Below are 14,228 nucleotides of genomic sequence, written 5' to 3'. Positions count from 1 at the left end.
ATGTATTTTGATTCTGCTTTGGCTATGGTAGGCAAGAATTTAGTTTAGTATTTGACCATGTTAGCTGAACAACATAAACGTTCAAATGGCCATAGGGTGAAGGGAATGAATGGTGGGAAATGAGATCAGTGGTTGGGATTGCAGGTTTGGTCAGCACACTGATGTTGTTGCAGGTGCGGTGGTGTTAGGGCTCTGGGGAGTTAGTACCCAGCACTTACAATAGATTCTATTTATCTCAGCAGGGAGGAATATCTGCTAAGGAAATATTAGATAATTTAATCTTTTGAATTTATTGAAATGGAGGGCAAACACATACAGTCAACTTGAAACAACTAAAACCATTTGTTTCAAGTTGTCTAAAAGTGTTTGTCTTCATTTTAAAATTTATTTATGATTTAAAAATTTTAATGTTAATAGCTTGTCAATATCTTTAATGTGTCTAAAAACTAGAGATGTGCCTGGAGATCTGGCTTGGTCAGTTACCAAAATATACTTTTGCCATTCCTATGAGTGAGATTTATTTTGACCTCACCAACTGATTGAATTAATGACCTGTGATGCACAAGTGCTTGTCAACGGACACTGGGATAGATTTGGCATGGAGGTATTCACCAGAGTATCCACACCAGACAGGTGTGGGCTTTGTTGTCTGTCTTTTTGTTCTTTAGGTTGTTGAACACCAGCTACCATATGTTCCCCAGACACACACACCCTCCAAAGATCCTGCCTATTTCTGTTTCCTCAGCAACTCCTCCCATGGGCCCAACCCAGTTTCAGTATGTACTCTGTACAAAGCCTTCAGCCTAACCTAGGCTCTTCCATCAAACCTCAGGAGAACCTTCACCCAACTGCCCAAACTCAGCAGGTCTTGGTCTCCTGATTCACATTGTCTAGATCAATGCATCTCAACAAGTCATTTCCAGGGTGGTTTTTAGGTAGCTGAGGAGCAAACATTGACAGCACAATTCTAGCAACAAATCCTGGGCCATTACTTTGGAGAAAAGCACAGAGGAGTAATATTGTGATATTCATTGAGCTAGTAAAATTTTCTGCATTCGGGTAGAATCCTTTGCATTCTCCGGACTTTCCAAAGCCCTTCAAAGTGGAGGAATTGCTGAAAATTTGAAATAAAAATAGAAAATGCAGAAGATGTTCAACAGGTCAGGCAGCATCAATGGAATGAAAATTCCTAACCAAATGGGTTAAATAAGAGTTCTAACAACTGAGCCAAGTTGTAAAGGGTTCATCGTTTGTCTTACAAATAATAAGTAGCAAAAGTAAATAGATTAGAAAGAGGATATGACCTCACTCCAGAGATGAGACCAAGAGACTGTACAGAAGGTTAATATCCACTGTGGGCTGAAATAGTGACACAGTTAATAGGGATGCAACTAAACAGCTCTGGTGACTTGGGTTCAATCCCGATTTCTGGTGCTGTCTGTGTGGAATTCTTCCTGAGACCTAATGGGTTGCCTCTGGCCTTTCTGGTTTTGTCCCATACTCCAAACAGTGTGAATTGGTAAGTTAATTGGACCCTGTAGATTGCCCCTACTGCATAGATGAGTGGGGGGATGGATTTAAAGAGAGAACATGACAAAATGGGTTCATGTAAAAATAGGCGTAAAGTTGGCACAGAGTTTGTGAGCCAAACAGCCTGTTTCTGTTCTACTGAACTCTTACTGTTGCTTTTGTGCCCGTACTCTTGTTCTCACTCTCACTCGTGTGCTCTCGGTATTACTCTATTGGCTAGAATGGCAAGTGTTCAAACACCATTGTATTAAATCCCACCATGATTATGCAGTACAAATCTGGAACAAAGTGCAAACATCTGCACTTTTTGCCATTTCCTCCTTGGATTGTCCTAGATGCCCCTCTAATTCACAATTTATAGGAAAGAAATCTGTTATCCTTGACCTGCTGGCCTGGATCAGTCCAACCCCCAAACCCACCAATGTGATTTACTATCATCTAAACTCTTAAATCACCAAACTATTCAGGGAGCAATTAAAAATGGACAATAAATACTGATATAACTAGCAACATCAGTGCTGGTTGAATTAGGAAATGTTGATTATTATCATGTGGCTTTCTACAAGAGCTTCCTGTGCAAAAATAGGCTGCCCTGCTTCCCACATTTACCACCAGACTTAACAAAGGAAAACCGATACTACAGACTCTGGAAATCTAATGTTAGAACAGAGATGATTAAAATACTCAATAGGTGAGACAACAGTAGTAAAGCAAAAAAAAACAGACTTGTAACATCAGCACTTTCTCTCTTCAGAAATGCTGTCCAAACTGCTGAGTATTTTCAACATCATGTTTTTATTTCATATCTCAAAAAAAGTTCTCAGCTGTAAAATGCCTCCTGAGATCATACAAGGTGCTTTATTAATGTAATTCTTTCTTCAGCACCACCATCCTCACCTTAAGTAATGTCCTTGTGCTATAGGCAAGCTATGTACTTCCTCGTAAGCAATGGTACAGACTTGGCAGTGTACTGACTCATCTGCTGGAGATCTGTTTCTTCTCTAGCCTTGACCAGGACCTTGACTTGTCATGGTCATAAATTTTAAAAAATGGCAGCAATCAATAAATCAAGGAAGACATTTTTGATCCAGAGACTAGAATGGCCTGCCATCAAGAGCAGTTGACACAAAACCCATGGATATATTTCTAAGAGCAGATTCACTTAGCAACCAAGTAAACCATGATTTGAAAGGTGTGCAGAAAGGGTAGGTTTGAAGTGCTGTAGAAGGTTTATTTGCAGCACTGACAACAACGATGATTAGTTGGACCAACTGTCCTTTTCAAGTACCAGTTAGAATAATTGTTTGTCTGAATTGATTTAGAGTAAGCTTATGTAGCTGCTTAGCTTTTGATGGCTTTGGTTTCTAAATATTCAACCATCTTCTCTTTGAATTGTTGGCCATTTATTCTTCCCTATATTGTATTTCGAGGAGCTGGGGTGAGGTTGACTCATTATCTTACATATTTGTATTTCTCTTGAAAACTTGTACTTTTCTATTATTCAATATGCTGCTCATATCCTCATAATCTTCTAAGCTCTGGTATAGATAATCTTTCTGCTTCTGCTTTTCAATTCAGACTTGAGACAGTGATCTGAAAATATCAGTATTCCAGTGTTAATCTATTGACCCACCTTCTCAAATTGACAACAGCTTGTATTGAAAAGCCATTTAATGTAATGCCAGTCCTGAGAGGCAGGACAAGAAGAGGATATTGTTTTACTATTTTTCACAAAATGTTGATAAATCTTCTATGACTTATCAAAAAATTGATTTAAGAGATTTTTTGAGCAATGTTAACTGGCCCACAACAACTTCACAATGTTCCTTCATGCTGACCACTTCCAAAGAGCATTTAATGACAACAGATTATTTTGCTATGTAGTGTTCTGCAGCGGAAGTCCAGAAATATCCACACGTTCAGAAGGGCACCTTGGAAGTCTCTATTGCATCTTTCTGGACTCTATCTTAAAGTGAAAGGAACTTTTTTAAGCCATATCTGTTAAAGCATGATACTGTATATCTAGTAAATGTCAAAGGACAGCTCAACTAATTGTTTCATGCCTAAATAGGGGAGTATTATAGTGGATAGCCTTATGCAGTGATAACTTTCTGATGGATGTGCTTATGTGTTTGAGGACTGTTTTTATGTGAATGTGAAGTAAGTTTTGGTTATGAGATTCACAAATGTATTTTTAATTTTGGTTTGTAGCACCTGCATTTAATATTTAGAAATCAATAGCATTGTTTTTTCCTTAGTCACTGAATACTGAAAATTTGTCCATTTGCAGCTTTCGATGACTTTCAATTCTAAAAGCATTTCCTAGCTACGTTTAAACATTGACTTGAAAGTAGCACCATTATTTCTTGGTCACTCAATGGAATATATTCTCTAACAGAGTATTTATCTGTTGTAATGTGTGTGCTGGATTGATGGAGGTTTTGATTTGATGGTAAACTGAGGTCCCTTCTCCCATTTTAAATGAATAAGAAGTACCATTGCATTATGTTTTTGTTTGGTTCTTTGATTGGAAGTAAGCAATGCACCTTTCTATTCAATTCAATTCTATTGAAGAATCCACTGTTTCTTTCTGGACTCCATCTTTAAGTGAGTCCAGTAGTTGTTGCATGGCCAATTGTTATTGTCCATCCCTATTGCCCTCTTTTCTGTTGCTTGTTAAGCTGGACTCCCATATAAGCAAATTTCATCCTGCAAAGTGTATCAGCAAAGCAGGTGGGTATTTTAAGCTGGTAGTTTCATGGTAGCCAATGCTATTACTAATCTCTAATACACCAAATTAAGTTAATTTCTTGAATTGAAATTACCCAGCAGTCACAGTGAAATAACTCCTCTCTCCAAGTTTATGTAAGTATGCAAGTCCATTGATTTATAACTGCTGTCTAAAATAAAGAAGGGTAATAATTATACAACTGGTTTATCTTTCATCTGGTAAATAAAATAGATAATCTAATCAATTATCTCACTGCTGTGTGTATGAGATTGCTGTGCAAAATTAAATTAATATTGGGTTACAATTCAAGGGCTTTTAGATACTTTGGAACTTCTTTAATATTGTGAAGGGATCTGTACAAATATATAGAAACATAGAAAACCTACAGCACAATACAGGCCTTCCGGCCCACAAAGTTGTGCCGAACATGTCCCTACCATAGAAATTACTAGGGTTACCAATGGCTCTCTATTTTTCAAAGCTCCATGTACCTATCCAAAAGTCTCTTAAAAGACCCTATCGTATCTGCTTCCACCACCGTTGCCAGCAGCCCATTCCATACATTCAACACTCTCTGCATAAAAAACTTACCCCTGACATTTCCTCTGTACCTACTCCCCAGCACCTTAAACCTATGCCCTCTTGTGGCAGGCATTTCAGCCCTGTGAAAAAGCCTCTGACTATCCGCACGATCAATGCCTCTCATCATATACACCTCTATCAAGTCACCTCTCATCCTCCGTCGCTCCAAGGAGAGAAGGCCAAGTTCACTCAAACTGTTTTCATGAGGCATGCTCCCCAGTCCAGGCAACATCCTTGTAAATCTCCTCTGCACCCTTTCTATGGTTTCCACATCCTTCCTATAGTGAGGCGACCAGAAGTGAGCACAGTACTCCAAGTGGGGTCTGACCAGAGTCCTATATACCTGCAACATTACCTCTCGGCTCCCAAATTCAATTCCACGATTGATGAAGACCAATACACCGTATGCCTCCTTAACCACAGAATCAATCTGTGCAGCTGCTTTGAGCGTCCTATGGATTCGGACCTTAAGATCCCTCTGATCCACCACGCTGCCAAGAATCTTACCATTAATACTATATTGTGCCATCATATTTGACCTACCAAAATGAACCACTTCACAGTTATCTGGGTTGAACTCCATCTGTCACTTCTCAGCCCGGTTTTGCATCCTATCGATGTCCCGCTGTAACCTCTGACAGCCCTCCACACTATCCACAAAACCCCCAACCTTTATGTCATCAGCAAACTTACTAACCCATCCCTCCACTTCCTCATCCAGGTCATTTATAAAAATCACAAAGAGTAAGGGTCCCAGATCAGATCCCTGAGGCACACTAATGGTCACTGACCTCCATGCAGAATATGATCTATCTACAACCAGTAATATATACTTACTCTTGGCATTATATTTGAGTTAGTTATGCAATGAAAATTTATAACAACATTGTGATTGACTTCTTTTATTTCCAAGCATGCAGAAAGCTTTATTTTGATTTTGTGTTTTCTCAGTCCAGGCCATTTGGTGTTTATAATTTCTGCCTTGGATGCACAGCTCATTTTAGCTTCCAGTGCAGTGACTCACCAGTACATTGCAACATCGGTACTTGCCAGCACTTGCAATGCTCCGATATGTGGACACATTTTCTCCTCGCCCAACAGCTGAAAACATTACCAACTGGTTCTCAATGTAGTTCAAGAGGCCAAAAAAAAACAGTCAGTTACAGAGGTATGTAGCAACATGTTGACAAAGTGATTTGTCTCCTCAGTGGAAAATTTACAAGGAAAATATTGTCAAATTCCTCAATCCGAGGGACAAAGAATTTGCCTATGCTTTAAGAAAAGTATTTATTGTGTTTAAACAGTGATGGATCTGATTTTTGGTGCATACATGTTGTGGGTAAGTAGAGCTACTAGGACTTGATGTTTCAATCCCTATGGTAAGTTGGCACTCTCGATGTTGGCAGTGGGTTTGGAGTGGTGACAAGGAGGGAGGGTAGGTACGTCATCGGGGTCATCAGGTGGGCACCCTCCTTCTTTGACGATTCGTTGATAAGCCCACGACGTCTCCAGAGAGCTCAACAGTGCTACTTGGAGTCCTAGATACACCCCCCTCAGTTCCATACCCTCCTGTTTTAGGCAGAAATTACTTGAGCAACAGTAAGAGCCAACAAGTGTTGTTCCAGGAGCTTTCAACTCTGCCTTTCTTTGTCAGCTGCCCGGAACCCGCCAAATTCCCTGTGGTCCCCCAGTTTGTTCACCTGTATATCTCTTGATTGTGGTAAGCAATTTATTACTGAAGACGTTAGTTCTGGAATTCTCTCCCAAAACTATTTTGTTTTTATGTCTTTATCTCCTCAAAAATTTACAAGATTTTACCAAGAGTTCTTTCAGATGTCTTGATATATTGTGTGAGGCTTGGTGTCAAATTTTGTTTGATGATTGCTCCAGGGCAGAATCTTGTGATATTTTGCAACATTAAATTCACCAGATAAATTGTTGCTGTCTAATATTAGCAGTGGTAAGAAATGTAGGTACAGCACATTTAAGTGGACAAAAGTACATCATCATAGCCGGAAGAAAAGGAGGTGTGGTGGCCTCCAAGCCAAACTAAAGTGTTGGGGTATGTAACTTCCTCTACCCAGTGTCTTGTTGGCAAATGTACAGTCATTGGAGAACAAAACTGAGGACCGAAGGGCAAGATTACTGTATTGGAGGGAAATGAGGGATTGCTGCTTTTTATGTTTCACGGAGACATGGCTGAGCTTAGACATAACAGATATGATGATAACACCCAAGGGCTTCTCATTATTCCAGATGGATTGGACTGCTGATTTGGAGAAGGCAAAAGGTGGGGGTTTGTGTTTTATGATAAATTCCTTGTGGTGTTCGGATGCAGTGGTCTTGTCACACACTTGTATCCCCAACCCGGAACATTTAATGATTAAGTGCCGACCATTCTACTCACCAAGAGAGTTCACCTCCATGATCCTGATTGCAGTTTATGCACATACTGCCAAAGGCCATTGTAAAGCAGGTACTCGAGGCATTGAGTACTGTAATGTGCAAACAAGAAGCAGCCTATAGCAATGCCTTTCAAATCATTGTTGGGGACTTCAGTCAGGCTTGTTTGAAGAAATCAATGCCCAGTTATTATCAACATTTCAACTGCAGCACAAGGAGTCCCAGCATATTCGACTACTCTTCTAATACTATTCAGAATGCCTACCAATCCATCCCAAGACTGCATTTTGAGAAATCTTATCACCTGGCTGTCCTCCTGCTACCAGTATACAGGCAGAGGCTAGAGAGCAAGACTCCAGAAGGAAGAACAACAGAGGCAGTTGAGGGAGGCAGAGGAGCAGGTACAAGATTACCTTGAGTGGGTTGGACTAGGTTGTATTCAATGACTCAGTAGAGAACCTGAAGAATACGCCATGGTTATCACAGACATTATAAAAACAGAAATAAACAAAATCATTCAGAGTTTTTCCCAACCAGTAGCCCTGGAGGAACCAGGGCCATATTAATGGTCTGGCAACCAAGTGAAATACAAGAGGTCCAAGTACAACCTCTGGAAAGCTATCTCACATGTGGTGGCATTTGCAAGCCAAACTTGAATTAATGAAGGATGTTGAACAGCTGTGGTTATCACCTCCTACAAAGTAAAACCAAGCGACATAGGTGATAACAAAATTTTGTTCCTAGATGAGCTCAATGCCTTTTATTCTTGTTTTAACCAGAAGAACATGGCGGAATCTCCACAAATTCCGACAGCTCCCGATGACCCTGTGATTTCAGTCTCTGATGCCAATGCAACAGCATCCTCTAGGAGAGTGAACCCATAGAAACTATATGGCCCAGACAGAGTACCTGGCCATGTGTTAAATACCTATCCTGATCAACTGGATGGAGTGTTCACTGAAATCTTTAAACTCTTGCTTCAGCAGTCTGAGGTACCCACCTGCTTCTAGCAGGCTTTAATTGTACCAGTGCCTAAGAAGAACGTGATAACATGTCTCAGTGACTACTGTCCAGTAGCACTTACATCTAATGTGCCGAAGTGTTTTGAGAGCTTGGTGATGAACCATATCAACACTTGCCTGAGAAGTGACTTGGATCCGCTTCAGTTTGCCTACCAACACAACAGGTCAACAGTAGATGCCATTTCATTGGCTCTTTACTAAACCCTGGAATATCTGGACAGTGAAGATGCATGCATCAAGATATTTTTCATTGACTACAGATTAGCATTCAGCTCTATCATTCCCTGAAAATGAACCAGTGAACTCCAAGTCCTAGGCCTCAATAACTTTTTGTGGAACTGGATACTCAATTTCTTCATTTGCAGACCCCAGTCAGTTCAGCTTGGCACAACTTCTCCTCCACAATCATCATTATCACAGGTGCACCACAAGACCGTGTGCTTAGCCCGTTTCATTACTTGCTTTATATTTATTACTGTGAGGGTAAGCACAGTTCCAATGTTTAAGTATGCTGATGACATCACTGTCATTGGCCATTTCAAAGGTGGTGACAATCAGCAATACAAGGGAGATTGAAAATCTGGCTGAGTGGTGCCACAACAACAACCTCTCACTCAATGTCAGAAAGACCAAGAAGCAGATTTTTGATTTCAGGAGAAGGAAATCAGAGATCCATGAGCCAGTCCTCATCAGAGGATTGGAGGTGGAGAGGGACAGCAACTTAAAATTTCTAGGGCCTATCATTTCAGAGAATCTGTCCTGGGATCAGCATGTAAGTGCAATCAGAAAGAAAGCACAGCAGTACCTCTACTTTCTCAGATGTTTGCATAGATTTGGCATGTCACCTACAACTTTCACAAACTTCAATAGATGTTTGGTGGGGTGTATATTGACTGGTTGGATCACTGCCTGGTGTGGAAACACCAGTACCCTTAAACAGAAAAGCCAATAAAAAGTAGTGGATACAGCTCATTCCACCATGGATAAAGCCTACCCACCACTGAGCACATGAAGTGTTTTTGCAAGAAAGCAGCGTCCATCCTCAAGGACCGTCAACCTCCAGGCCACGCTCTCTTCTTGCTGCTGCCATCAGGAAGGAGGTACAAGAGTCTCAGGACTCACACCATGATGTTAACAGTTATTATTTCTCAACCATCAGGCTCTTGAACCAGAGGGGATAAATTCACTCATCCCAACACTGAGCTGTTTCCAAAAGCTATGGATGGACTTTTAAGGACACTCCATCTCATGTTCTTATGTTTATTGCTTATTTTATTATTATTATTATTATTATTGTATTTGCACAGTTTGTGGTCTTTTGCACATTGCTTATTTGGCCAGTGCTCCCAACTCTTCCTCTGGTACGTTGACGAATGTATTGATGCTACTTCGTGCACCATTTCTGAGCTTGTCAACTTCTTCCTCTTCTTGCCTCTAACTTCCACCCTATCCTTAAATTGACTTTTTCCATTTCAGACACCTCCCTCCACTTTCTCAATCTTACTGTCTCTATCGCTGGAGACAAACTGTTGACTGACATCTTTTATAAACCTACCGATTTCCAGGATTACTTTGACAAACAAGAGAAAATCTGCAGATGCCAAAAATCCAAGCTACACACACAAAATGCTGGAGGAATTCAGCAAGCCAGGTAACTATGGAAAAGAGTAAACTGTGACATTTCGAGTCAAGACCCTTCATAGGACTCATGAAGGGTCTTGGTCCGAAACATCGACTATTTACTCTTGTCCATAGATGCTGCCTGGACTGATGGGTTCCTCCAGCATTTTCTGTGTGTTGCCTTATCTTGACTATACCTCTTGTCACCCTATCTCCTGTAAAAAAAAAATGCTATTCTTAGTTTATTCACCTCTGCTGCATCTGATCCCAGGATGCGGCTTTCCTTTCCAGGCCATCAGAGATGTCCTCCTTCTTCAAAGAATGGGGTTTTCTGTCAAGCTGCATCACAGCCTGGAATGCAGGTTCCAATGCACGGAGTCATAAGAAGCTGCAGAGGATTGTAGACCCAGCTAGTTTCATTGTAGACACAACCCTCTGAGCCATTGAGGATACCTTCAAGAGGATCCTCTGCACTAGTGAAGACACCTTCAAGAGGTAATGCCTCAGAGAGGCAGTATCCATCATTAAGGACCATCACCATTCAGGGCATGCTCTCTTATTGTTATTCCCTTCAGGGAGCAGGTACAGAGGTTGAAGTCCTCAAAGTTCAAAGTAAAATTTATTATCAGAGTACATACATGTCACCACATACAACCCTGTGATTCTTTTTCCACTGGGTATACTCAGCAAATCTATAGAATAGTAACTGTAAACAGGATCAATGAACAACAAACTGTGAAAATGCAAATGTAAATAAATAGCAATAAATAACGTGTGCATGAAATAACAAGATAAAGGGTCCTTAAAGTGTAACTATTAGTTGTGGAGACACCAGAAATAGAATGAGTGTAATTATCCTCTTTTGTTTGAGAGTCTCATGGTTAAGGGATAGTAATTGTTCTTGAACCTGGTGGTGCAAGTCCTGAGGTACTTGTACCTTCTACTTGATGGCAACAGCAAGAAAAGAGCGTGGCCTGGGTGGTGAGGATCTTTGATGATGGATGTTGTTTTTCTATGACAATGTTTCACGTAGATGTGCTCAATAGTTGGGAGGGCTTTACTTATGATGTACAGGGCTGAATCCAATAGCTTTTGTAGGACTTTCCACTCAGAGGCATTGGTATTCCCATACCTGGCCACAGTACAGCCAGTCAATACACTTTCCACCACACATCTATAGAAGTTTAAGGTTTTTGATGACAAGCCAAATCTCCACAGACTCCCAAGGAAGTGATTCAGAAACAGCTTCTTCCTCTCCGGCATCAGATTTCTGATTCATCCGTGAACACGATCTCACTATTTTTGTTGCACTTTTTTTCCATAATTTATGGTTACTTTATGGCTTTGCATTTTACGGCTGCTGCAAAATAACAAATTGCATGTCATATAAAACGGAAAATAAACCTGATTCCTATTCTGACTTCCAACAAAATCCAAGGAAAGGAAAAGTGAGGCTACGGTGACAACAAAATTTCCATATTTGTACTCTTACTTAAGAAATACAAACTGTAAAGTGCAGGTGAATACTTCATGCTGACTATCTCACACAATTTGCATATATTGTGTTTCTCAAGATATCTACTCCACTTTTTAAGGGAAGATAATATTCTGGCAAACATGAGAAAACATGTTTAAAAGCTCTGGCCAATTTGGGAGGAGATTAAAAGATGGCAAATTTCCCTGTCAATAGCAATCTCCAGCACTATAAACTTCCAACCCCATTGACTGGGAAATCTAGGGTTAGAACATCAGATCTTAATTCGGGTTCTCTGGAAGTGGACTTTATTGCCATTAGAGCCTCAACCTTTAATTACTGCAGTTGTAGTTATGATTCAGTTTTTTTAATCCCAAATATTCTTCCTAGTGTGGGAATCTTAAACAGCATATTCTGCATTGAACTGAATGGATGCAGCAACTGAGAAAGTCTTTCCCTGGGCAGATGCAGTGCTCACACTTGCCAGCACATGTCCAATTTACATTTAATAAAATACACAAGCTTGCACAGTGAGCACTGCAAGAAAATGACCCCTTTGGAATAAATCCAAAATCTACTTGTCAAACTCCTAAACACATTTATAAGGATTGGGTATTCAACACTATTACATATAACAGAGTAAAGTTTTCCATTGAGGTCAATATCAAACTCAAAAACAATTCAAACAGCATACATGGCAACTATTAGCTTTGTGGAAAATGGGATCTTTTTGACGCATCCTAGTTAGTATCCAGAAGTTTGTACTTTGAGGGAACTGATCTCCACTTCTGCACTATATGGGCTGGGACCCCTGCCATGGGAATTTATACTTATGCAGAATTCTGATCTCTCGTGAGGCAGCACTCAGAAAAAGCAGGGAATTAGTGATGAAAATGGAAATGGAAATGACATAAAAGGAGAGTATCCAGGCTGGAGAGAGATGAAAGATTACCAACATCTGTTGAAGAGAGATGACTGTGGCAATATGGAATTACATTTCATGAAGATTAAATGAGTATGAGTCAATTTCATTGTAAAGCATTCACTTCACTGGATGTGACAACATTGATATTTGGACACTGGAATTTTGACACTGAATGTGGTAAGAGAAGTAAAATTGATATAGATGATATTGATATAGCAATGATCTTATTAAGCAGCACAGCAGACTCAAAGGGTTGTGGGGTCTTCCTGGTTCTTCTTTCTTATATTACTATGAACAAAAGCAGGATTTGGGAGAAGTATCAGCCACGAAAGACAAGGAAAGGAGAGTGTATTAACCAGGAAGGAAGAATATGAGATGTTTATTGTGCATTGAAGATGAAGCAGTGGTACCAGGTTGAAGAAAGGAGGGAGGGAAGTGGGAGAGAGATTTGAAAGAAGGTGGTGAAGACATTTATTGCGAAGTGGGATTCTTGAAGGAATACCTGCTTAAATGAATAGTAATTGAATAGAGTACCGTTGGATAACTATTAAGATCATTATGGGAAATAAATGGACTAGCCTATGAAAATCCAGGTACCATGTTAAATGTAACCCTGTATAGTTTGTGACTTAAACACTCAACACTATTCCTTTGTAGCATATTCCAGAAACAGGGAAATAAACGCCCAATTTGGTTCTTTCAACATTTGGATTTTCCACTTCTGGGTTCTGAGTGAAGGAAGCTTGGATATATTTCCATATTCAAGTATAAATATTGAAAAACTTATAAACTGAAGGAAACTCAAAGCTGCCTTTCTGTTAATTCCATTTTTAATTTGACTTTCCTCTGGTGCTGTCATTTACGAAACGAGAGAATATGTACATTTAATTGATTAAAATGGTTCTAATGTTGGCTGTCTTCAAATTTGAATATAAATTCCACCATTTTGTTCATTAGTTAATCATCCATGAACTGTTGCTTTGCAGAATAGAAGGCATTTTAAAACATCATATAAAACGAAATATCCTGGGGTTTACGCTACAATCATCTTCCTCCCAGTCTCCAGTATGGAAGATCCATCTGTAATCGTCCTTTCCACGTGAAGCAGGTTTGCGGCTTATGAGTCTGTGAGTGCAGGAAATTGATGAAATTCAGAGATATAATCTCTTAGTGATGATTGTGTGAATGTGTTCAGCTGTTGTACCTTCCTCTCAAACCTAGAACGTCTCAAGGTATTTTAGAATGGGGTTGTTCATTATTACAGTCACACAGCAACTGGAAGAACAAACTGTGGGTAGGATTGAATGTTACTACAAGCACCACAGTGATTCTAAAACAGCACACTTTAAATTGCAAACTACTTTGATGGACATCACACTGTTTATCTGAAATAAAACATGTAAAGATGGTCGCAGTGGACTCTGGATGTAAATGAATATTTGTTCAGTGATGAGCAAGGGAGACAATGATAAAGTTGCAGATCTGTTGCCATGCTGGATAAGTATTAGATGACTCTAAGTTTGTATGTTCATAGAATTTTACACAGCATGGAAATGGGCCCTTTGTCACAAATCAACCATGCCAGCTGAGATGCCTAATTACACCAATCTCTATTTTTTCCATAACTATCATGAAAACAATAGAATTATGCTCACTGGTTCCAAAGTACTCCTATTGACACATCAGCCAACTGAACTGCCTCATTTCCTAATAGGAGTTTGAGTGTAATCTTTTTCATAATTGGGCCACCTACATAATGCATGAGAAAATTTTCCTGCTCCTTAGCACTCAGTCAGTTTAAGGGAATGTAAAGCCACTTGTTGCTCTACTTATTCCCTACATATTTGCTCCTTTAATACCCATTGTCTATTGGAGAATGGTAGAGGAGAGGGGTTGCCTGAATTCAATTTCATCAAAGTAATTACTTCTTTTTTATTTCTA

At 39.8% G+C, this 14,228-nt stretch overlaps 1 long non-coding RNA gene across 1 annotated transcript in view; it reads left to right on the top strand.

The window, feature by feature from the left end:
* The first annotated feature begins 5,914 nt into the window (after nt 1–5,914).
* The window catches only part of LOC140202211 (uncharacterized), a 47,606-nt gene continuing 39,292 nt past the window's right edge, over nt 5,915–14,228 (top strand). The window contains exon 1 of the long non-coding RNA XR_011887037.1: nt 5,915–6,011. This is a non-coding gene — a long non-coding RNA (uncharacterized lncRNA). The remainder of the gene's footprint in view (nt 6,012–14,228) is intronic.

The sequence above is a fragment of the Mobula birostris genome, chromosome 8 (genome assembly GCF_030028105.1).
Source record: "Mobula birostris isolate sMobBir1 chromosome 8, sMobBir1.hap1, whole genome shotgun sequence".
In the NCBI taxonomy this organism is placed as follows: domain Eukaryota; kingdom Metazoa; phylum Chordata; class Chondrichthyes; order Myliobatiformes; family Myliobatidae; genus Mobula; species Mobula birostris.
This window is presented reverse-complemented; position numbering and strand designations above follow the sequence as displayed.